The sequence below is a fragment of the Toxorhynchites rutilus genome, chromosome 3 (genome assembly GCF_029784135.1).
Source record: "Toxorhynchites rutilus septentrionalis strain SRP chromosome 3, ASM2978413v1, whole genome shotgun sequence".
Classification (NCBI taxonomy): Eukaryota; Metazoa; Arthropoda; class Insecta; order Diptera; family Culicidae; genus Toxorhynchites; species Toxorhynchites rutilus.
Genome location: NC_073746.1, coordinates 126,555,306 through 126,579,670, shown reverse-complemented (window position 1 = coordinate 126,579,670; position 24,365 = coordinate 126,555,306). Strand labels below are relative to the sequence as shown.

Genomic DNA, 24,365 nt, shown 5'->3' with positions numbered 1-24,365 from the left:
AAAAAAAATACAGGTCTAATATATTATTATAGTTGTCACTGCCAGTTTAGCCATTAACATGCCCTGTAATCTCATTTTATTGCGCCTTTAATTATACAAAAATTAAAACAATATTTCTAGCGCAGCGAAATGTTTTTTTGTATAGACTTACAAAGAAAAAATACAAAACATGACATGGCCCCGTCAGGCTAACGCCATATGAGCCTTGATAAAAAATATATGTATTTTGGATAATTTTGGAAGAAACTGCATGAACTTACACAGCAGATCCGAAATAGAACACTTACAGTGAAAAACTTATAAACGTGTTACATTTTCAACAAATTTAAACAGATTTTTCTGCCGGCGCTTTAAAATCGCGGTTTTTTACAGAAAAATGACTACCAAATTAACATCGTACATTTTTAGTAGCCCTAGTATTGCCAGGTGCCTTCAGAAGTCTTTGTTTGAGCAAAATATTGAAATAATATTCCAACTGCGGAGAAAATAATATTTTTTGTAAATGGCAATATAGTTATCACGGCCTTATAAAGGGCTAACCATCTGCAAAGTCTCTAAATTAGTAAGAATTAGAAAGAAAACAATAAAGGTCTGGGATATCACTTAATTCTGGAAAGGGGTCTATTGCCCAAAATAGTTTGAGAATCCTTGGTCTACACTAATTCCGAAAATACGAGCAAGCAAAGATACTTAGGTAGCTAATGTTCTCGTATCTGAATAAAATCGAATGAATTCCGAGAGGGTGCTGCCAATCCCATTAGCATGTGTCGAGCGAAATCCCTCTCACATAAACTTAAAGGCGAACTCAACCAACGCCGAGAAGCAGCACGAGCAGCATTCTGATGATAGTTTGATTGATCCCCCGCTCTCTCCGCTGACTTCACTCCAAGTTATCCGTTCACATTCGTATGTATGAGAAAAACGGAAAAGTTTCGATGCGGGAAATGTGTGTGCGGGGGAGAAAAAATGAACCATACATGGCCATCAATTCCGGAAGAATGCCGGGCCTGCCGAGTCGATATACTGCGTATGTGCGTCTTTTGCGGAGTGTTCGTTTCTTGGCGCAAGAGGGCGGAGAAACAATAAACTTTTCGCATGAAAAGGATTTCCGTGGGCGCTAGGCAAACATGCCCGGAACAGGGAGTCGGTTGAAAATATTGCGACCAGTTCCCCCCACAAATATCAAACAATGTTTGGTTGAGTTTGTGCCAACTTTATCTGGCCGCACTGTTGGTCGATGTGTTCACCAGGATCGCGGCAGCACCAAAGCAAACAGCCATCTTTTCAGCGACGGACTAGATCAAGAGAACATTGTTCCGGGCTGATGATTACACGATAAGAATGGATATATTATACTAGTATCATAACACGTCTTCTTGGCAGATTTCGCGTCGAGGGTCTCGGCGGAAAGGGCCTTCCATCATCCACTACCACTAGAGAGCGGGTGTTGCTTCTATCGCACATTTGACTCAAAATGGTATTTTGGGGGCAGCGCAAACTTCCACTTTCCCCCTTTTCCTCGGCCAAGAAATTCGCATCACTGGAGGGGAAAAAAACTCCCACTCATCCCGCATGACGATGTAATATTGTAACTTTGCTAATGTTGCCGGGCAGCAGATGTCTACGACAGTAGGTGTCATCACTGTTCGGGCCTTCCCGTTCCTGTTGGTTGATGGGATTTCATCGCTCCATTTTTCACGGCATGTTTATTTGAAGATTCCTCCATCGAGAGCACCGAATGGAAGGGGCTGTCACTTGTGTGCCCAACATCCGAGCTTCCGGGTGGCGATACGTTTCCATCAACTCTTGTTGACACTAGCTGACTGTTGTGTTGGGAATTAAGTTGTAAAATGGGTTCAGATGAGTTACTAAGCAAAATTTTTTGGGGAAAATTACATTGAAAAAGTACATATTGACATATTAACGGATCGGCTCCGAATAAGTGGACAGTTTTTTGAATGGTGAACGGAATTTGAACTAGCAACGATACAGAATTATCTGGTTTTGGAACGAATTGAAATGATAATTTCAACATATATGTGAATAATTTTTGCTTGACTTTAAAAATCTGCTGAAGCTTGAAAGTTTAGGATTGATTGAATTCAATCCTAAGGGTTGTAAAGAACAATTCCACGAAAACATTGGAATCAGGTGAAACTGAAAGTACTATTTACATTTTTGGGTTTCATAATAGCATAGTCAATTCATCGACTGTTTCGCACCATGAAAGGAGCTTCTAATATTGAAAGTTCTCTCATTTTTGTTTAATCGCATTCGTTTTGGATTTCCCGCGTTTGAATTAGGGATTGTTAATCTGTTTTACCGTTACTGGTTTTACCGGTAATACCGGGTTATTTTCCATTATCGAATTACAGGTAATTTTATAATCTTAAACCGATAATTTCGATAATGTTTATTTTTACACTGTTCGCACCAGAATGGGCGACGCTACCCTACTCGAAGCAGCAGCAGAAGAAACGGACTTTGTCCACCAACAAAGGAATGATTCGCGAATTGTTAATTTTCTCTATCTCTCACTCACGCAATTTGGGCCTTCTGCCTATTGCCTTTTGTTGTGTATTCCTATATAAACCCATCTGTGTTGTATACGAAATATAGAACCAGTTTTGAATTGCTTGAATAAGCACAGGTATTTTACTTTGATATCTCGAAAGTTTATCGATAATTTGTCCGCGTCAGTTTACCGATTCCGCGCTTTCCTTGGACCTCACCCTTCCATACATCATAACTAATATTTGCCTTTATGCCGCTTTGAAATATTACTCGAGAATCAAATAAGATCTAAAATAAATATAGAAGGTTGTGTCCAAGACATGACCGCATAGTTGACGTAGAACTACGCTGTTATTTAATTCAAGTTGCTTGTTTATAACTTCGGATATCACTTACAATCCAGCGAAATATTCATTTTGCACTATTCTCAAAAGAAATGCTTTTGTTAATATTATTATCCTCGAGAAAAAGTTGCATTACTTTCTCATTCTCAAGATAAGCGCAGCTATCATCCTTAGTGGAGAAAGTTTTTCTACTGGCAAGTGAAACCAAATCACGTACAAAATTCTAGAACGACATTTACTTTGTTGCTGACTAAATAAACGAAATAAACTCTTTCTGTTAATCTCAACAACCTCGAAAAGAGTTGGATTGCTTCATCATGATAAAAATTAGCGCAAATGTCATAACATTCCAACACGACATTCACGATGGTCTAGCTAAACATTCCCAAAATAATGATATGGCGCACAAAATTAGCACCCGCTTCACCAAAGTGTCAGTTCAATGCATTGATACAATTTCAAAGGCACCAACGAATACCTTATGATGACGGGGAGGGAGTTTTGCTGACAGAAACAAAATCACAAATAAAGTTCCAGAACTATTATTTTCTTTGTGATAGCCTAGCCTGATGATTCCCCACACAATTGTCTAGTTCAGAACCTTATGCAATGGCGTCAGTTCGATGTAATGATTGCAATGCCAGATACATCAGCGAGTGAGTAATTTATTTGCGTCCACAGCTCAATCCGAAACGAAGACATGTGATGAAACAAAACAAAGAAGAATAAGCGATGATCATTACTTCTAATATAGACCGATACTGAAAGTTTGCCTCAGCGAGATCCAATTTTTATACTCTAGACCAGGGGTTTTCAAATGATGCTCCGCGGGAAGTTTGTGCTCCGCGAAGTTATAGTGAATGATCCCACTTGAAAACTCACCTTGAAAAAAAGCATTCTTTAAATCATTTTACTGGTCATATAGTGATTTATCTTGATTACTTCGGATCAAATGTCGTGTAACTACGACGCGCAACGAAAATAGTTTTGTTCCCGGTTGGGTAACGTCTATGCAAATAGAATTTCTTTTAATTATTAAAAAAATGCAGGAGCTCCGTCTAATGTTTTTGCTATAAAAAGAGCTCTGCCATAAAAAAAAATCTGAAAACCCCTGTCGCCGATAAGTTGCTCGTTATTGACGACATGGGTAGGGAAGCTTACAATTGAGCAGAACAAATTTATGGGAAAACGGAAATGCTTCTAGTTTTCATTAATTTAAACACTTTACACACCAGGGGATTGTATTGTATAGCATATAAAACAAGTCTTAGAGAATTTCCGGTTAGATTGGAATGCAGATCGTCAAAATTGGTTCGCAGCAATAATATTTATTAATGTTAACTTTATTTCATAAGAACGTGAACTGTTTTCTGATTTGGTACCCTTACTGAAAGACGTAGTTCTACGTCAAAACACAACTGGCAGTGTTGCGCCTATTCTACGACCTTCGAACTTCAGTTCAAAAATCGCTACTCGATCTGAGCACGAAGCACAAGATAAGCTTCAGCGATGAAGAACTGGCAGCGATAAAGGAATTTTTTGATGCCCTCGAACCAGTTCTGGCCCCTGTTGAACTGCTATTGCGGAAGAAATGCACACTTTATGAAGTTGACGTCAGATTGTAATTTATGCTAGAACAGCTATCGGAACAACCATCAGAAATTACAAAGCAGCTGCTTGAAGCCCTGTTTGGAAGGATTGCAGAAAGATGTTTCGTATATGCAAATTTGTTCCCGTATATTAACCCTTTGCGGTCGTATTAATTTTGGGCATGGGTATCGTACTAGTCGGAATTATTTTCCCTTGAAAAAGCAGTGATACATGCAAGATTATGAAAAATAAACATTTTTTATTTATTTTGTGAACTTTATTTTGTGCGAAATCTTTCGAAATAGTCTCCAAGAGTGAATCATATGAAGTATAATCAATACATAATTTTATTTTTATTATCCGTTGAATACGAGACACTTTTGCCATTAATGCAATAAATGGATAATTGATGCCAGCAATGTGTATCCGAAAAGTTCAGTACTTTTCAATTTTAACAACATTTTTTTTAAATTTTATTTCGCAGATTTTTCAGATGACATAATACACTTATGCAAACAATTATTTTGCTCTTTAAAAACAACTACTTCAACATAATTCAAACCAGTTACTCAAATAATGATTTAAGCGTATCCGAAACGTTCAAAGTTTTCACTTTAGATGAACAAAGATTTTGTCGCTTGAGACACTTCTACGATTATTCAAATAACATGAGACATTTGTGCAAACAGTAGTTCTGATATTTATGAACAATCTTTTCCATCACACCAAAGTGTTACAATGGCTAAATTCTGCTATAATGATTTTTTGTCCCACATTCTTATGCATTCAACGCCCTGTGCGTTATTTTGTGTGGGTGACCACTTTGTTTGATACTTAGTACCGATATCTATTACTCGTAGGAGCGCCGTATTGATTCTTGAACAGGTTCATTAGACATCAAGGTTTGTTTAGGAAAAGCATAAACTGATACTTGGTCGCGTAAAATATGAGATTAGCATAGTTTCTTGCTACTGTGGCTGAGAGCAGACAAACGACCACAAAGAGTTAATAATCATTCTGTTCGTGGTTATGACACAATTAATGATGACTTCGGCGTTTTCTATCAAACATCACGGACTGCATTGTTCAAGCAGGCATTTGAAATTGTTCCTGACCTGATCAAATTTGACGATGACGATATTGATTAAGTAGCTGGAGAACAGGAGGAAAAAAATCGAGGGGTTGTATCCAGTGTCTTAGAATATCAACAAATATTCACGAGTAACGAATATGATTTTATTTAAGTGTAAATGATTTTTTTAGCTTGAATCACACTGCCCTCATTATATTGACGACAATAACAAACGAGTTCATTTTGTTCACATCGCTGATACATGAAAAAATTTGCTATAATGAATGTATGCAGCATTGAGTGGGGTTCATAACTTCGCTGTTATTATTTTTTTTTATCAATTCGTTTATTTTTACAGGCTCAGTTACTTAAGTTTAAAGGAGCCGAATTCTTAAATATAATTTTGAAACTATATATATATAAACAATTTTCTTACATTTATGGTTAGTAAGGTGGAAAACCGTTCGCTGTTATTTATACTTTGAATATCAAAAGCAACAAATTTATATTCATCACATTCGAAACGATATTCGTTCTGGCATTGATTTTGAGCCAAAATTCAAAAACAAAAAAAAATTAGTCAAGCTGGACCATTTAGAGAACAAAAACGCCAGAGTTCGATGGAACAAACTTTGCAAGAAACCGCGCATGATTTTGTTTGACGAGACGGTTACAACAGCATTAGATGAAAAGGACACTGGGTAGAAAAATAAACTTCAAAACATATTGAAGAACACAAGTTCTTTTGCTCATATTCGCTGGTTGTCTGGATCTGTCATTTTGATTTTCGTTTGGAATATATAAGTTTTCGATGCAACCTAACCCGAAAATCTATGCATTTGAGCTTAGCGAAGATGATTTTTTTCAACACTGGTTGTATCCGAGACACGACCGTTTAGGACGTAGGACTCCACAATATTTCTTTTTTTTTTTAAATTTGTTATTTTATCATTTCGGATATTATTTGCGAATACGTCGAAATTTCATAAATAACTGTTTAGTAAAAAGTTCCGGGGACCTGAAAAGGTTTAATGGCTTGCGTGGTTTTGTAAAATCATTTCGAGAAGCAACGATTCTTTCTTGCGTTTGCGATAACAATACACTAATTGGTCATATGTCGTAATTTGTCGTAAAATGAACAAGTTCTAAGTTTGAAATGTGAAATATTCGCTTGCGTTCACAGCTCGAGGGAAACATAAAACATCAAACGAGCAGAATAAGCGATCTTCATTGTTTCAGGCAAAGAAAGATTTTTAGAATTTTCCTCAGAGGAGATGCAATACTTATACGCTAGCGACAGTTTGCCTAATATGCAAGGGTGGAGTTTATTTCGCAAATATTCTCTTTTCGCTATCCCCCTTCGTTGTTTCTATTCTAGCGGCTGCATAAGTTGCCCGTTATTGACAGCTCTGTTCGGGAAAGCCAGAAATGAACAGAACAAATGTATGGGGAAATGGGCGTGCTTCCAATTTTCACCCTTAAACCCTATACAGACTATGGGATTGTAATGTATAGCAAATCTTAGAAAATTTCCCATTCGATTGGTATGCAAATCGTTTAAATCAGTTCACAGCACAGCTTAATGAAAGACGTAGTCCTACTTCAAAAATCCACTAGACGATGAAAACTTGAACGAAGATTGCAACAATCAAAGATATCAACGTCCAGCCCAAGCTCAACGCCTATAAATGGATTGATGAAAACCATTGGGCAAGAGTTTTTGTATAGAGGGAATCAGAGGCAAATGCATGACAATGGTATTTGATATTCTTCGTACTGTACGCTCAACATAATTGGACTTTGTTAATGAGATCCGATCTAGATTAGAAGACGACAAAATTAACATTCTCTGTGTCCTTAAGTATAACTTTAACCAGCAAAAACTTGCAAAATGTTTTTTTTTGTAAACTAATGATTATAAATAAAAGCCGTTTCTTTAAGAAAATGGTTTATTTTAGAGTATGTCTTTACCGATAATTTACCGGTTTTACGGGTAATGAAATTTTAATTACCGAATAACCGGTTATTGAAATTTTGGCACGGTAATGCAATCCCTAATTTGAATCTCAGTCAGACAGAATGCTATACTAAGGGATTTATTTTATTGTCAATGGCACTTGTTAAAAAGTTTGCGATCAGAACTCCCTAACGCTACTAATAGACTATCTATATAAATAAAAATATAAGGCAAAAGCTGTTGGTAAGCGGAAAACCCGAAAAAGGGATGGTCCGATTTTAGCCTCCTGTATTATGTTGTATTCGTCTCTTCCCGTAGATCAATATAGTGGAGAGGAACATTTTCGGAAAATCCTGAAGGAAGGTCGGAAAATTCGGAAAATTGAATTCCCACATGTTCGAAAACTATATCATAATAAGTTAGTCCATTCGATGTCTGCGCTATCGAAATTGATCTTTGTTCGTAAGTGGAAACGGATTTTCAGGCGAAATAACGAAATAAAAAATAATTCTGTCTGTCTGTCTGTCTGTCTGATTCTTATGGACTCGGAAACTACTGAACCGATCGACATGAAAATTGGTATGTGGGGTTTTTTGGGACCGGGGAAGGTTTTCATGATAGTTTGAGACCCCTCCCCCTCTCTAAGGGATGGTTGCCATACAAATCAAACACAAATTTCTGCATTTTTCGAGAATTAATGAAGCAAACGAAACCAAATTTGGCATGTGGTGGTCTTAGGGTGCAATACATGATTCTATGGTGGTTAGATACTCCTCTTGCGCTTAGTAAGAAAACGTGAATGTTTGAAGGTATCGACAACAAAAAACAATTTTTGGGCGGAACGAAGTTTGCCGGGTCAGCTAGTATCTATAAATAAAAATGGAAGGCAAAATCTGTTGGTAAGTTGTATTCGTCTCAAATGGTAATCAATCAATGAAGAGTTCAGTGATTGGACTCACTAACGTTCCCTTAGTAAGAAAACGTGGATGTTTGAAAGTATTCAAATCAAAAATATCTATTTTGGGCGGGACGAAGTTCGTCGGGTCAGCTAGTATCCAATATAACCAAAACAGTCGAAAATTGGAGGCAGTGCACAACCATATCAGACTATGCCCTTGGGAGCTAGAATTTTAGGGGTATATCGATTAGTATCGTTCAGCGATTTCGATAGGTTCTTAAGATGCTCCTTGTGTTCTCTCATCGATTATTTTCCATTGGCTGTTGCACAGAGTCGCACGTTTTCAGTTTCTCCTATAGTCAAGATGGAAAGACGAGTTAAATTTTAAAAAGGAACGTTATAGGTATTTTTTGCAGTGGACGCGTACATTTGAAGGTGAATGAACTTTTGAGTATAAAGCCTGTTTGATACAAACCAGAAAAGGGCGCGTACATCATGCTTACGCCGTTACCATTTTAGTTGGAAGAAGAGTCAACGTAGGTCATATTGAGGCTCCAATGATTATACACTGCTCGTAACACTATAATTACAATCTTTTTTGCTCTTCATGTTCTCAGCCGTTTATTTTATGGGTTCAATTACAGTATTCCAGACGGAGGAAAGTGATATCAAAGTGGAGGCCACAGATAGGCAGAAAGCACCTTATTGTTTTTTTTAGTTGTTTAGTTGTATCGTCATTTACAATTGACTTTATTTTTCATCCTTCATGATATTTTTCAGCTGCCAGATTCTTTTGCCAAAAGTTGTTAATTCAGCGATCGCCATTACAGAAAATTTTCCAGTGACACTCTTCCATCATGCTCGGACCATTATGTGTAGCTCAAAAACGCGATTGTTCATATTTTTTTATTGCATAAAATCACCTCTCTAATCTGTGTGATCTGAATCGTGTAAAGAATGGGATCACTTAGTAATGTTTAGCCATAGAACTTCGGGTTTTTGAGAGTCTCGTTCTGTAGCCTCGTTTCATCTCCTCTGGTGCTAATTATTTTCGATCTTTAATCAGCTTTCTGTCGAGCTTACGTTCATTCCGTTATTTTTGAAACAGTTCCCAGCATTGAATATTTTATGCTAAAAGCTACTCTCGAATCTTTAAGCTTATATTTCTTATTAGCTTATATTGGAAAAGTGTTACGGGGTCACCGTTTTGCAGTGAAAACGTTCCGGTAGCTTTTTTGCCACTCTATGCTTTATGTAGGGGTAGTGCCAGTAAAGTAGTCACATGCTTCTTTTGTAGTATAACTATTGACTATTGACACCATATTGATAGTAACCTTAAGTTCAAATAATTTCATGACTTTTAAGCCACGTTGTACTTCAGTGGAGCTGTCGCATGTCAAAATATAGATAAAAGCAAACATGACTCTCTCGGTAGCCATTCGGCTGTAGTTTTGTGCTTTTGAAATTTAAGGAATTTGTGGTAAAATTCAGATATTTTGTGCAATTATTTCGCATAAAGAATACATTATTGTTTGGGGGCAAAATGGTCAGTGGAGGATTACTGCTGACAATGTTCTGTTTTCAAGCCACCTAAAAGGGTCCCTTTTGTGGTTTTGACCCACGAAAAATATGCCACCTCAACCAAAACAAAGACTCATTATGAAAAACGTTATGTGTTTCCTACTAAGTTCTTGTACGTATGGAGAAATTTCAATTGAGGGGCTCAGAATGCAAGGGGTGTAAGTGACTTGATCGATTTCTCGTCATCAACTTTTTATTTAGTTAATAACTCAACTGCAAAAACGTTCCAATTTAAGTTTGCTATACAATCCGATAGATGAGGTTCTGACCTATCTTCCACATTTTTAAATACAGCTGGGAATGTATTTGCAGCGAAGTTATGACCAAAAGAGAGAGTCGATGTAGAGAAATCGATCAAATCACTTACAGGGGTGTGCATTCTGAGCCCCTCAATTGAAATTTCACCATACGTACAAAAACTTAGTAGGAAACACATAACGTTTTTCATAATGAGGCTTTGTTTTGGTTGAGGTGGCATATTTTTCGTGGGTCAAAACCACAAAAAGGACCATTTTAGGTGGCCTTTCATTCTAAGCCCCTCAATTATGACTCGAGGTGAGTAGGCCTAGCTCATTTCATACATGTACCTACTATTTCAATAATGATTTGAACAAATTTGGACAAGAAAACACCCATAAATCTATCCCTTCTAGCATGATATGTGCGAGCGACCACTGCGCCCCCTACATATTCCCTATATATTCATCACGCCTGTTTTCGTTTGTCGTTATCGCAAGTGAACCAATTTAGTCAAATGGGTCAATTTTGTTGCCATTTAGTAACATCATCAGTTCCAGCTGATGGAAAATTTAATCCATGAGTTTTTCTTTTTCGTTAACATGTGATCCCATTCATCGACCTTCGTTTTGTATCCATCCTTATTCAAGTAGTCCCAAACGGATTTTTGAAGCTGTAGTTGTCGAGCAATCGAAACAGTACTTACATGATGATGACATAGATGATTTTCATTATTCTATCGACACTTTCTACAATTGGCCGACAAGACAAAATGACCAACCAGAGATAAACACTATTCACAGTTTGAAACGCTAAAACTTTACGTATCTTATATGGTGCTTGCCGTCAAGGTGCCGGTTGTTTCCACGGTTTTGAGATTGTACTTGTTGGATGCCGGTCCGTAGAGGTCTCGTTCCGTGTGATCTGGTGTAACAAGCGTAAAATTGGGCTATTTTTTTGCTTTTGTGCCTTCCTTGAATCGCCTCGAAATAATGGAGAGTCAAAGAATCCAAAATTTGCCGAGGGTTTGGTACAAAATTTCCTACTTTTGAGGGCTTTAAGCAGAAAACAGTAATCTATCCACACCGTGCACTGATTATAGAACAGCTAACAAATGTGAATCAAATTTCAAAAACACTTTGCAAATAGTTCGGAATACTCTCATGTTCTTTGTTGTCTTTGCTTCAGTTGGCAAAATGTTGTTCAAACGGTGGCCTGTATAAAAAACTGAATTTTGAGTACAGGACTTCCGGAAGTTCATCATTCTGGGGTCACTTGCTTGCTTTGTATTGTATGGGTAGATACCCCTTCCAAAAGTTTAGTATTCCGTGAATAGTTTGGTGTCATACCATTTATCATTTTAAATATAAACGTGAGCGTACAATATTTTATATGCTGACCGACTGATATCCATTGTAGGCATTCTAACATAAAGCTAACGAAAAAAAATTGCTAGTTTTTGCAACTTAGTTTGTTGATTAAAGTAATATGAGGGTCGTTCAAAAAATAAGTTTCATTGCCTTAGAGATCGCAGAAAAATAATGTTAGGACAAAAACAATGTGATTTTCGTAATCTACGTTTTATTTTCTATTTTTCTATATAACCGGCGTAACGTTCGAGGTGCTTTTTTGTTTTGCGCACAGTTGCACAATGTATGATGTAGTTCCTTGTGGTGTGTGTGTGGTGTGTGGTGTGCAAGGATGGAAAACAAGGGAGCATGATGTGATTTACGATTAATCGCAAACTGCACAGATCGCAATCTGTGCAAACTGCGACTAACTAATGATCCTCACCCATCATAACCAAATGATTTTCTCTTGGTAACTCTGAGTTGACCAAAGCATTGCTACACTGAAACTAGTTGGAATAATTGAGTTACTCTCCTTCCTCGTTTTGTTTTCAACTCCTAACAAGAATTTGCTCCATGGGAATGAGTGTCTCTATGACGTACGCTTTACGATTCTCGCTCTCTCGTCCGGGCGTTCAATTTTCCTTTCCGAGCGCTTTTACTTCGATGAAACTGGGTAAAATAAAAAAATACCATCATAACTCTAATGTTTCATGTTTCACAGAGGATTTCTCAGATGGTGTTTTAATTAATCTACAAGAGACTACAAACAATAATGCCCCTCAAATCACTAATTTTATGAGTTAATGTAAATGCGTTATTGGCCAAATACAGACCTCTTTTTTCGGGCCCGAGTAAACTGGTGGCTGGAAAAGACCTTGATTACCTTGAATTAATAAAAAATCATAAATTAGCGCAAATATGTCAATATGTGTTTTTTTGTGTAAGCACGTAAATATTTGCTCATAATTTTTTTGGATTGTGGAACTCTACATAATTTGTATGCAGATAGACTATCCACAGTTTTGGAGGGGGGGGGGGGGGGGGGTGGTAGGAATACTCATACAACTCAAATGGATAATGATTATCTGCTATCACAAAGCTGAGAAAATTTTTGACGTTTTGTTTTACTATTGATTCATTCAACAAAAAAAAGCTTTATTTTTAAATGTTTTCTTATCCTGAGACTGGTTCACCATATTGCACTGCTACTAAAACCGTAGGCTAACTTCAAGGATATTTTTTATTCTTTTTCGGCGAATAATCAATAGAGTGCCGTGCTATGAAACATCAGAATAAGAGCAAAAAAAATATCGATCAAAAGGTGTTGGACAGGTTATTCCAGACGACATTGGAATATATTCCATCTGATCAACTTTAGAAAGGCTAATGACCTTCAAAGGATAAATTTATCTTGGGCACATTGAATTGATGTTCATGACTTCCAGTCAGACGTTTATTCGCTCTGATAATAATTGTGTGGTCCTCACAAAGCATATATTCCAATGCCATCAGTTCACTGAAATTCTTCGCATACCGTTTGATGTAGGATGTTGATAATCATTTGCTGCGATACCTATTGTTCCAACAGTATTCATTCGACAATATGAAGACTGAATACCTGAAATTAACCAGATTCAACCATGCAAATCTGCGGTCAAAGCAGTATGTACACTTGAGAGATGCAACAAGTTTGAAGGGATATAAAAAAAAACATTAGTCGTTCGATAAATCTACTGCCATATATGTCGGAAGTCCATGATATATGAATAACATACGTCCATACTAATTCATTACATTTATTCGCAGCGAAGAACGTTACCACATAGAATTGAATTAATCAAATATGTGTTTATGTATAAATATCCGTTTCATCTACAAATGAATGTTCAGAATTATTGGAATCTAAAATACGATTTTGGGCGGGATGAGATTCGTCCAAATCTGCTGGTAATAAAATTAATCAATTGCATCCATTACCCGTCTGCTGTTTATCGGGCGGGAGACGACAGAAAAATAAAATCGACACGAGACTGAGTCAGCCACTCACTACGGTCTGTGCAATAGAGAATTAAAAATCCCTCGATGAGTGTCGTAATATTTCAGTTGATCGTCTCTTGTTACACTTTCCGATCAAGAACTTATCATCCGCTCTATGGAATGGGATTAATCGTTTGTGGCTTGCACTCACGATAAAACTTGAGTAGTAGAAGTAATGCTTCGAGAGTGCAAGCAGTGGGGATTCCGCTTTCATATTGCTTTTTTGAGATCTTGGTAGCTCACCGTTCCAAGTATTCTCTCTGTGTACATATGATGAATAAAAGAGCATCGCCTGCTGGGGTGATTTAAAAACATCCAACTAGAGGGATATACTTATTCATTGATCGTTGAATGTGATTTTTTACCGTCCCTAGTGGTGTGTGAGGAAAAATTTCCCGGAAGATGTGCACATTTAGATTTTGTTTTTTTGTTTCAACTTTCGATCGTTTACAGTGGATTTCTGTGCTAACAAATGAAATAGTGTTCTGATTGAACAAAATTAAAAGTGAACGCATAAAACCTTGAAAGTTAGGCCTGTGTAATTTGTATTTGTGACCCGATAAAGTGATTTTTTTTCATTCTATTAGATGGTATTGGTGCATAGTTTATTTTCCTGCCTCTATGGTTTCCTCTCTCTAACAGAGCGAAATATAGCTGCCTGTTCACTTTGATACGTGTGTGTTGAGTGCGATGTGCTAAGTTTTCTCGCTGAGAATTGCGTAAATGCACATATTCTCTCGTTATCTTTCGAGGTGTGAGATTGATAGTTGCTTTTATTTCTCTTTTTTATATGTTTGTATAGTAGGTAGAACTTTTGCAGCAAACATACTTGTAGAGACATTCGGAATGATTCAAGCCGGTAGCACGAATTATAACATCAGCATAGCATAGCATCAGGGCTGTCAGTAGTCCATACCATTAACCGGATTTAGATTCAAATTTCCTAGGATTTCAAATTTCCACAGGAAAGGCTTCAAATAAAAAAATGCACACTATTTTTTTCAATTCTTTATTTATTTAACTTTTTATTTCTACTTTTTTTAAATTTTTTTTGTTTCTTTAATTCTTTAATTCTATAACTGTTTAACTCTTAAATTCCCGTCGCGATTGAAGTTCATTGAGGAGTACGATATGATTAACGTGTAACGGAATTTATCAACTCAGTGGTTCAATTAATTTTGGAAGAGTTGCTTCGGTTGCCTTTCCTAAATATAACTCTCCATAGTCGCAGTTGTAGTTCAATAAGCATATGCGCGTCAAATAATGAAACGTCGCCGGATCGATTGGTCTTAGAAGAGATCTCTGGGTTACCTTCTCAGGTTTCCCAAAGATAAATCTAAGCTGTTACGATTGGAGTTCTATATAGCTACTAGATTGAGTTTATAAGCACAGATTACAGGTTCTGCATCCATGTAGTACTTTCGGTTACCTTCTCAGGTTTCCGAAACATAACTCCCCGCCATCGTTATTAGAGTTGGATACAGAGTACGCAGTATTAATAATGAAATATATCGCCCGTTTTTTTTTTGGTTCCATACGAATTCTCTCGATAACCTTTTCAGGTTTCTCAATAAAAACTTTTCGCAGTTGCGATTGAATTTAGATACGTTCATGCGATAAAATAACAAAATATATAGCCAGTCCAATCATATTAACAGGTTTTCCTTTCTACCTAAAGGATACCTAAAGATAATCTCTGCCGCGTGTTATGACCTATAAGATTTTCATATTTTTTTATTGTCGAGTGGTCGATAGTTCGCCTATACCTAATCACATCACTTCCACAGTGAATCCTGATTCTTACCTCTTCCCACTAACAACTTTCCCTTCCATGATGAACGCTAGGGAACCACGCTATAGAGGCGACCCTTCTGGCCTTCGGGAGGCGAATATCATACTAACATTCCTTCCCTTCCCCTGGTGACTGTAAGGACGTGGCCGGCGTCGTTGAATGATTTGCTAGTCCCAATCGTCATTCTGTGTGTTTTTTGTGCAATTTGGTTGGTTCAGGTCAATCACGGAGAGCAACTACGAATTGTACAGTCTACCCAAGCTCAAGCTCAAGCTCATAACCGGCGTAACGTTCGAGGCATTCATAGCGTGGCACGAGTTTTCCTATTCCAAGCGCGAAGTGCGTAGCGTTCAACTTTTTGAAGTACGATGTAACTGCGTCACGAATTTCTTCAGTGTTATCGAATCGTTGACCGCCGAACGTCTGTTTCATTACCGGGAATAAGTGATAGTCGCTAGGGGCTAGCATAATCCTGGTTCATCGAGTGGCGCTCACTACAGGAGGAACGCATTTGATTCTGCTATCATAAGTTTTGGATAAACTCTTTGCATGCATCTGTGTGCATGTGTGCGTACTTGTGCAGAGACGTTTGCGTGTTGAAGATGACGTTGACGTTGATCATTAATCGTTGATGTTTACATGTGCATTTGGATGTGTACTTTCTTTGTCTAACTCCACACGCATCACTTTCAGGCTAAGCTTACCACTCAATTATTATCTCGCTCTCGCTTGAATCCTATCTGCTCACTATCAAACTTTATTCTCTTTTTTCATTCTTCTCCGCGTACCCATGGATATATGCCAACGCTACTATTCACGATCGTATTGTGGAATTTCATGCCATTTCTGGTCTTTTAGATCCGTTTTTAACGAACCGGAAGTCACTATCCTCGATTTTAAAATAACATCGGAGTACGATACTTCCGCTGGTAAGACACCAGCAATCAATACCCAAATCGTTTAGGGGGTTCGATATTTTTTGTCATTCAATACTATTACCAGCAAACCGGAAGTAGAAATAAGAATCAATTCTATATGGTGGAATCTACGTTCATCTATTGTTGACAACACATAGAAGAAAGTTCATTGGTATGTTTTGTTTCAGTTCCGTTTCAAACATTAATGTTCAACAGTCCGAAACAGTAAAAAGTCAGGTGTTGTTTCGTCACAAAAGTATTTGACAGACAGCAAGCCAATCTCTCTATAAAATATTCTCCTACTGATGATTCTTGTAGTAAATTTTTTCAATTTCACTTAATCGTTTAATTTTGTGTGTTTCATACATGAAAACGCAAAAAAAATTTTTTTGTATTGAATCAAAATATTACCACGTCACGCTGGAATGGATCGTATACTTTGCGTGAGGTGACAACGACTTCTTCAGACAGTTGATACTCCTCTATTTGTGGACCGATCTTAAAGTGAAGGTGGAAGCTAGCCACAAATGGCTGCCATAATGGCGCTCATTTCTTTCATCTCCCTTCCTCACCCCTCGCCCGAAAATTAATAATTTTGAAAAACAATGTGAAGAAAATTATCGTTTTCGCACACTTCTCATCAAGTAATATCAACCAAACTCTAATCGATTACTCACAAGATATTCAATTTCCATCAATGATAACAGCGTCGGAAAACTCGAGCTAGTGCTCTTAAAGTTAAATTTTCATTTTTCAATCTTCGGCAATAGTTTTGTTTGTATTGATGAAAGCATCGTTATTTTTTCGACACTGATGCCAGACAACATCATCGAAACTGCTATAAAAACAACTCAATAAAATGTTATTCCTGAGTCATAGCGTTTCATGTCATGGAAATCAAAAGAATAAAATTGTGTTGATATCAATACAATTATTATTTTTACGTTTAATGGGTTTTAGCAAGTTTAGTTTTAGCAACTTTAACATTGGGTAAGAAAATTTTATTGCGGAGCTTGGAACACTGCCACAGCTGCCTATGCTTTCAAAAACAGTAAGCGGAAAAGTATTACATTGAATCAAAATGCCTCGGCCAACGAGAGGAAGGGTTAAGGCTCTCCAACGTGAGTATGTGAAAACAATACGATCAACGAAGGAAAATATTAAGGAATTATCCACATCGAGTTACTGTGCGGAAGAACTTGTTAATACCAAAAGAGCCTCAATTCGCATGTGTAATAAAATTGCTCGTTACGCTCGCGTATAATCGGAGTTTTACATCATATGCAAATGCACCTTCTATATATATTTATATTTGCAATTGTTCATCGGAACATATCGTTCATACATTTTACTTTAGTATTGAATTGTTATTTTTTTTTTCAAATGTATTCAAAGACTCGTGTCAATGAAGCGCCACACAGTCTGATAAGTGAATTGATCTATTTACGTGTGCTTTGCTCTTCTCTCAAAAACACTATTACCTCATTTTTACACGTGGGTCTACCTATACTACTACATTGGCTAGCTTCCACCTTCATCTAAACCAAATTTTGTGGGTTTTTTTTTTTTTTTTATTTAAATCGTTTATTTTTACAGGCTCAGTTACATAGGTTTAAAGGAGCCGAACTCCTTACTGTATTGTTACTAGTATATATACATTTTTCCTTAATTCTAATGTTAATAATATAGGAAACCGATTACTCGCGGTCAACTCGAGTTTAGAAGGGTGACATATTTTCTTCAGGAAAAGGAGGGGATATGAGGATATGTTGACATTGATCACACTCACACTCTCAATCACACTCTCAATCACACTCATCACACTCAATTCTTAAACCTATCTTATATCTAATATGTATTTACATTTCATCTTATTCTTAAGAAGGGATCCGATCTCTCACAAAGGAAAAGGAAAAGGAAAAACTAAGGGTATAAGGGCAATCACACACGAAGATCGATAGCTTTAAGGAATACATATATTTGGGACATGTAATCAAGGTCTAACCGAGCCAACACGTCTCTCACCGGCACATTGGGCTGCCTTCCTCGGGCCCGAAGGGTGACTACTAAATTCGATCTGGCGGCAAGATACAGCTCGCACGACCAAACAACGTGCTCGATGTCGTGGTAACCTTGGCCACAAACACAAAGATTGTTGTCGGCAAGATTAATACGAAAGAGTAGCGCATCTAACGAACAGTGATTGGACATGAGTCGGGAGAAGGTGCGAATAAAGTCCCGGCTCAAGTCCAGACTTTTGAACCATGGTTTGAGGCTAACCTTAGGGATAATCGAGTGGAGCCACCGGCCCAATTCATCTTCGTTCCATTTGCGTTGCCAGTTAACTATGGTATTTTTGCGGACTAAAGAATAAAATTCATTGAAGGCGATTTGACGCTGATAAATATCGCCTTCAATTGCACCTACCTTTGCTAATGAGTCAGCCCTCTCATTACCCAGAATTGAGCAATGTGAAGGGACCCAGACAAAGGTAATGACATAACAGCGTCTGGATAAAGCACTCAAAATTTCTCGTATTCTCTCAAGGAAGTACGGCGAGTGCTTTTCCGGCCTCACTGAACGGATAGCTTCGACAGAGCTAAGACTATCCGTTACAATGTAATAGTGTTCAACAGGTCGTGAGGCGACGCTGTCCAGCGCCCAGTGTATCGCTGCCAATTCAGCAATATACACTGAGCAAGGATTCTGAAGACTGTGTGAGGTGCTAAAAAATTCGTTGAACACTCCAAATCCTGTGGACTCATTCATAGAGGACCCATCAGTAAAGTACATATTATCACAATTGATATCCCCATACTTTGCATCGAAGATCGTTGGAACGATCCTCGATCGAAGATAATCTGATGTTCCATGGATATCCTGCTTCATGGACAGATCAAAATGCACAGAGGAATTGATGTAGTCAGGAAAACAAACACGGTTGGGAATATACGAAGAAGGATCAACCTGCATGGAGACGAATTCATGATATGAGCTCATGAATCCAGAATGAAAATTTAGCTCGATCAGCTGCTCAAAATTTCCGATCACCAATGGGTTCATAACCTTACACCGGATGAGGAACCGAAGAGATAATAAATTGAAGCGATCTTTTAGTGGGAGTAGGCCTGCCAAAACCTCGAGACTCATGGTATGCGTTGAGGGCATACATCCCAACGCGATACGGAGACAAAGATACTGAATTCGCTCGAGTTTAATGAGGTGTGTTTTGGCAGCTGATTGAAAACAGAAACTGCCATACTCCATCACTGAGAGAATAGTTGTTCGATACAACATTATAAGATCTTCGGGATGGGCTCCCCACCAGGTGCCGGTAATTGTACGGAGAAAGTTTATTCTTTGTTGACATTTTTTACTCAGATACCTAATATGGGCCCCCCAAGTACATTTAGAGTCGAACCAGACCCCAAGATACTTGAATGACATAGCATGAGTGATCGGTTTACCCAAAAGTTGAAGCTTTGGTTTTGCTGGTTTATGCTTCCTAGAAAAAACCACCATCTCTGTTTTCTCCGTGGAGAATTCGATCCCTAGCCCAATGGCCCAGGTTGAAAAATTGTTCAAAGTATCTTGTAAGGATTCTTGCAGGTCGGATTCGTTTGATCCTACGACAGACACCACTCCATCATCTGCAAGTTGTCTTAGGCTGCAATTTTGTGTAAGGCAATTGTCAATGTCGCTTACGTAGAAGTTGTACAAAAGGGGGCTTAAACATGAGCCCTGGGGGAGTCCCATGTAAGAGACCCGACTTACTGCCGAATCTCCGTGAGAAAAGTTCAAATGTTTCTCACAAAGCAAGTTATATAACATATTATTCAATAGAGGCGGCAGACCCCGAGATTGTAATTTGTCTGACAAAACCTCTATTGAAACAGAATCAAAGGCCCCCTTTATGTCCAAGAATACTGAAGCCATTTGTTTTTTTTCGGCGTAAGCCAGTTGAATTTCTGAAGAAAGCAACGCAAGACAATCATTCGTCCCCTTGCCCCTGCGGAACCCATATTGTGTATCTGAGAGTAGGCCATTCGTTTCAACCCATCGATCAAGGCGAAACAAGATAATTTTCTCCAACAATTTCCGTATACAAGACAGCATTGCTATTGGGCGGTACGAATTGAAGTCGGACGCGGGTTTTCCGGGTTTTTGAATAGCTATAACTCGTACTTGTCTCCAATCATCTGGAACAATATTATGCTCCAGAAACCGATTGAATAAATTCAACAAGCGATGTTTCGCCACATCAGGGAGATTTTTCAGCAAGTTGAACTTAATTCTATCCGATCCCGGAGCAGAATTGTTACATGAAAGGAGAGCAAGAGAGAATTCTACCATCGAAAACTCGGAATCAAGATCGCACCTATCTTGTGGTATATCTCGAATAATTCTTTGCACTGGAGCGGAATCGGGACAAACCTTTCGTGCAAAATTAAAAATCCATCGATGTGAATATTCCTCGCTTTCATTGGATGAAGAGCGATTTCTCATGTTTCGAGCCACTTTCCATAATTTTTTCATTGACGTTTCTCGTGACAAACCTCCCACGAAATTTCGCCAATAAGCACGTTTTTTCCCTTTGATCAAGTTTTTAAATTGATTTTCAAGGTCCAAATACTTCTGAAAATTTTCAGGGGTTCCACGTTTCCGAAAAGCTTTAAATGCATTCGATTTATCTCCATAAAGCTTGGAACACTGGCCATCCCACCATGGATTGGGAGGCCTTCGACGAATAGTGGAACCTGGGATGGGTTTCGTTTGAGCGCGAACCGCGCTGTCATAGATCAAACGAGAAATGAAGTTATACTCCTCCAATGGAGGCAAACCATCTCTGAAATTGATGGCTAGAGCAATCGCGTCCGCATATTTTTTCCAGTCAATGTGTCTTGTGAGGTCGTATGCCATGTTTATTGATTCAGAAGAATTCAACCCATTGGTGATAGAAATTTTGATTGGCAAGTGGTCACTACCGTTGGGATCCTGGATTACATTCCACTTGCAATCTAACGATAGTGAATTCGAGCAAAGCGAGAGGTCAAGAGCACTTGGTTTAGCAGGAGGTTTAGGTACACGTGTTGTTTCCCCAGTGTTCAAAACGGTCATATTGAAGCTGTTACAAAGGTCATATATCAACGATGAACGATTGTCGTCGTACTGTTCCCCCCAGGCAGTTCCGTGAGAGTTGAAGTCTCCCAATATTAATCGTGGCTCAGGAAGGAGTGAGCACATGTCAACAAGTTGCTTGCGGCTAACCGCAGCTCTCGGAGGCCAATACAAGCTGACTATACAGAGGTCTTTGCCTCTGATGTTTGCATGACAAGCAACAGCTTCGATCCCTCCAGTAGGTGGAAGGTCAATTCTAAAAAATGAGTGACACTTATTGATCCCCAATAGTACCCCTCCGTATCTGTCATCACGGTCCAAGCGTATTATATTAAAATCGTGGAAAGAGAGATCATTTTGAGAAGAGAGCCAGGTTTCGGATAGAGCAAAAACATCACAATTGAGTTTATGAATTAGAAATTTGAATGTATCCAATTTAGGGATAAGACTACGACAATTCCACTGTAAAACAGTGATATCTCCGACCTCTCTATTTAAATTAGACATCAAGAGAGATAATCATTGCAAGGAGGGGCCATGTTTGCATCAATTGCTGCAAAATTGTCTTTAGTACTGGAAGCATTGCGGTGACAATGGTTCTGATGGAGTCGGAAACATTAAAACACGTGAAGATTTGATCCACAAGGTCAGACAACTTTATAAATCCCGATTGGGAAGTTGAACTTGACGGAAAAACAGGGACAGTTGGGGTTTTTGATGTCCCCTCGAGTGCTGGGTCGTTCGAAGGTGAACTATTACCACGGAGGCCAGGAGGGACCTGATTTTGCTTATCCGCTGCACTCGATTTTTTGGGCAAGCTAACAGGGGGTATCACCGGAGGGACTTGTCCTTGAACTTTGGGAGTGGTCACATTTTTGCGCCGGGGATTCCCTTGAGAAATAAACGGCGTGCCCCCGTTAGCTGTATCCGCTTCCATTTCGTCAACTGGCAAAGTAGCGAAGACATTGTGTGTATTGATTGGTTGTTGTTCTTGAGCCAGTGGAGAAGCGCCCTTCAAAATTTCTGCGAAAGTGCGTTTAGAGCGTTCCCTCAAAGAGCGCTTCTGTTTCTCCCAGCGAGCCTTGTATGTTTCACAAGCTGAGAGCACGTGTGGGGATCCCCCGCAATATGGACACTTATGCTCAGTCGCACTGCAGGATTTCCCCTCATGTTGTTCTCCGCAAGTGGCACATCGTTCTTTATTGGCACAATAAGCAGCCGTGTGACCAACTGACTTGCACTTTAGACAAGTCATTGGCTTTGGAATAAAAAGTCGCACGGCTAACCTCAATTTATCTACCATCACGTAGTCAGGGAGAGCTGAACCAGCGAAGGTGACTCGAAACGAGTTGGACGGCGTAAATTTCTTTTCTTCTCCTTCATGGGAGACTGTTCCGAGCTGGCGGCAACCCAAGATCTTAACAGTCGTCGAGGGCAGTTTTTTAAAACGGCCGGTACCTTCACTCGTAATGTATTCGCACGTCAAGCCCGTTTCGGTTATCACACCCTCAATTTCGACTATGTGAGAGGGTATGTAGACCCGATACTCAATTGTAAAATGCTGATCTTCAACAATCTTGTTTGCGTCTTTTCGATCATTCACGACAACTCGCAATTTGTTTGGTCTAACCTTCGAAATTTCCGAAACGGAGGTATACCTTGCCAGATCTTTCGCGATCTGCATGACTCTCAACGCCTTTCCATTTGGCTTAGGCCTGAAGAAAACAACCCAGGGACCAGTTCCGGGCGCATCTTCTGGATAGACCTTTACACGGGGAGTGGGAATAACAGGGGGGGAAGGCGAGGACGGGGATTGAGAGTGGGAAGGCGAAGGTTGAGAAGGAGCGGGAAGAACAGAGGGAGAAGACGAGGTTGAAGGTAGAGTGGGATCGTTAAGGGCAGATGGGAGATTTGCTAGTTTTTTGGAGGGAGGCTTGGTAGGGTTAGCTGACTCGTCCCCAGAAGAAGTATCTTCCGTATTTGGAACACGTTTGAGTGACTTTTTTTTATCTGTTAGGAGGGAACTAGAGTCAGAGACCTCCATATCCGAAGGTCCCCCACTCTCTGCCATTTTAAATTTTCACTTATATTCTAAGTATTTTTTTAAACAATATTTCACAATAAAATAATTCACAAAAACAAAAAAAAAAAAAAAACTTATAATTATTAAATATTTTCTCTCAGTATATTCAATCTTATTCACCTATGAACGCACTCCAGTGCAGATGAACGGGAGCGTGCTGAAAGCTCGTTGGTGGTGGGAATGTGCCTACGACACCACTACACACAGTCGTCGGTGAAAGCTTACCCGCACTGTCACTGTTGGCACGATGACTCGGCGAAATCTCCAATGTCGGCGAAGCAGCGACAAAACAAAAACCAATGCTTGGCTTTCCGAGGATGAAAGCCTTTATCCACTTGCAGGCAGGGCACTTCACTCACTATCCAGATAGTGAAATGAACTCTTCAGCGGCAAAAAAACAACAATCACGCGGTAACCGATAACGGAACTTGGACGCGACTTTCCTTCGTCTGGTTACTTCGGGCAATCGGCGAAGAATGAATTTTGTGGGTTGTTGACTATCATTGTTTGCTCAGAGAAACACAAGTATATAAAGGTTTGAACTTAGATTCAGCTGATGGATTTAAAAAATACTCTATGTTTGTGACGTGAAGACGCTTCAAGATACTCTCTTTAAACAAGTTCTTAATTATCCATTCAATGGTATATAGACATTGAATTTTGGTTAAGCAAGTGCAGAGATATCTCAAGAAACATAAAAATACTGAAAACCTTAAATATTTTAAATATAATTATGTAGTTTTTCAAACTCGCCTCTCTCAAAGGTTGGCGCATGAAAATCAAATTCGTTTCAAGGGATTTATGATATAACTAGTGATTATTCAAATTATGTTTTCAATTTTCTCCTAAAATAAATTTGAAATTTAATTCTTT

General features: G+C 38.7%; 1 protein-coding gene across 7 annotated transcripts in view; it reads left to right on the top strand.

Moving 5' to 3' along the window:
- LOC129774820 (uncharacterized) overlaps window positions 1-24,365 on the top strand; it is a 676,155-nt gene that overhangs the window by 134,496 nt on the left and 517,294 nt on the right. The window lies entirely within an intron of this gene.